General features: G+C 48.0%; 1 non-coding gene across 1 annotated transcript; it reads left to right on the top strand.

The window, feature by feature from the left end:
• Positions 1-369: 369 nt before the first annotated feature.
• LOC120860033 lies at positions 370-533 on the top strand. The gene has a single exon (XR_005720223.1). It is a non-coding gene; the product is annotated as a U1 spliceosomal RNA (small nuclear RNA).
• The last annotated feature ends 1,403 nt before the right edge of the window (positions 534-1,936 follow it).

Here is a 1,936-nt window from a genome sequence, read left to right as displayed (position 1 = left end):
CGTCACTTCTCCTTCAGCAGCCAGCCTGCCCATTGGTCGTCTCGGCTGGGGTGGGAGGGGAGGTGAGGGGCATGGGGACAGGGCCTGGGTTGGAGGAGAGGAACCGCCTTACAGGTGCTGAATGGGGCTGGGCTTATGTAAATTTTGCAGCGGAAGTGGTACACTTCTCGGCCTGCCACTTTGCCGGTTGTGGAAGTTTTTCCGAGATACTGCTTGGATTTTATTAGAAGAGTTGTTAGGAGTGCCTGAGAGGTGCGGGAAACGATGGGGTGCGGACGGTGGTGGAAGAGATGGGGGGCAATAGCAAAGTGAGCCTGTGCGCACAGTGAACGTGTCTAAGGCTGTGCGAGCGGCGGACAGAATTACTTCATACTTACCTGGCAGGGCAGATCCTGTGATCATGAAGGTGGTTCTCCCAGGGCGAGGCTCACCCATTGCACTGCGGGTGTGTTGACCTCTGCGGTTTCCTCAAAAGCAGGAAACTCGACTGCATAATTTGTGATAGTGGAGGACTGTGTGCCCGCTTTCCCCGGTAACTATGGTTTCAACGATAGAACTACCTTCATGGTTATGTGGGATTTCTCTGGCAGCTCAGGTGATTTGAAACACCTCCCTGCAATGCAGGAAGCCCTCGGAAGATTTTCTCCAGAAGGAAATGGCAACCCACTCCAGTACTCTTGCTTGGAAACCCCATGGATGGAAGAGTCTGGTGAGATCGCAAAAAGTAAACACTACTAGTCAAACAAGTTCAGCTCAGTAGTGAATACACTGCTCCCTCCAGCTATTAACTTTTTCTTTGTATTATACATAGAGGTTATGCGTTGTTTTTTATATATATACTACAGTAGCTACCGATGGCATCACTGACTCAATGGACGTGAGTCTGAGTGAACTCTGGGAGTTGGTGATGGACAGGGAGGCCGGGCGTGCTGCAATTCACAGGGTCGCAAAGAGTTGGATACGACTGAGCGACTGAACTGAACTGAACTGACACCATCCTTATGATGCCAGAAAGCAGAAAAAGTGAGAGTGAAAAAAGTTGCCTTAAAACTCAACATGCAAAAGACAAAAATCATGGTATCTGGTCCCATCACTTCATGACAAATAGATGGAGGAAACAAGGGAACCAGTGACAGACTTTCTTTACTTGGGCACCAAAGTCACTGCAGATGGTGACTGCAGCCATGAAATTAAAAGACTCTTGCTCCTTGGAAGAAACGCTACTAGAAACCTAGACAGCATATTAGAAAGCAGAGACATTAATTTGATAACAAACGTGTCTAGTCAAAGCTATAGTTTTTCCATGGTCATGTATGGATGTGAGTTGAATCATAAAGAAGAAGAAAAGTTGCTCAGTCTTATGCGACTCTGCCATCCCATGGACTGTGGCCTACCATGTTCCTCTGAGGCAAGAGTACTGGAGTGGGTTGCCATTTTCTTCTCCAGAGGATCTTCCGGACTTGGGGATCAAACCCAGGTCTCCTGCATTGCAGGCAGACACTTTAATCTCTGAGCCACAAGGGAAAACCAAAGAAAGCAGAGCGCCAAAGACTTGATGCTCTTGAATATTGGAGAAGACTCTTGAAAGTCTCTTAGACTGCAAGATTAAACCAGTCACCTAAAGGAAATCAGTCCTGAATATTCATTGGAGGGACTGATGCTGAAGCTGAATCTCCAATGCTTTGGGCACATGATGCGAAGAGCCAAATCACTAGAAAAGACCCTGAAGTTGAAGGCAAAAGGGGAAGACAACGACAGAGGACAAGATGGTTGGATGGCATTACCAATTCAGTGGACATACGTTTGAGTAAGGTCTGGGAGATGGTGAAGGGCGGGGAAGCGTGGCGTTCTGCAGTCCATGGGGTCTAAAAGAGTTGGCCACGACAGAGCGGCTGAACAACAAAACAAACCCATACTTTCCACCGCTCAACGCTTA

This window comes from Oryx dammah, unplaced genomic scaffold (genome assembly GCF_014754425.2).
Source record: "Oryx dammah isolate SB20612 unplaced genomic scaffold, SCBI_Odam_1.1 HiC_scaffold_6535, whole genome shotgun sequence".
Taxonomy (NCBI): domain Eukaryota; kingdom Metazoa; phylum Chordata; class Mammalia; order Artiodactyla; family Bovidae; genus Oryx; species Oryx dammah.
Note: the sequence above shows the minus strand (reverse complement) of the source record. Positions and strands in the feature narration are given on the sequence as shown.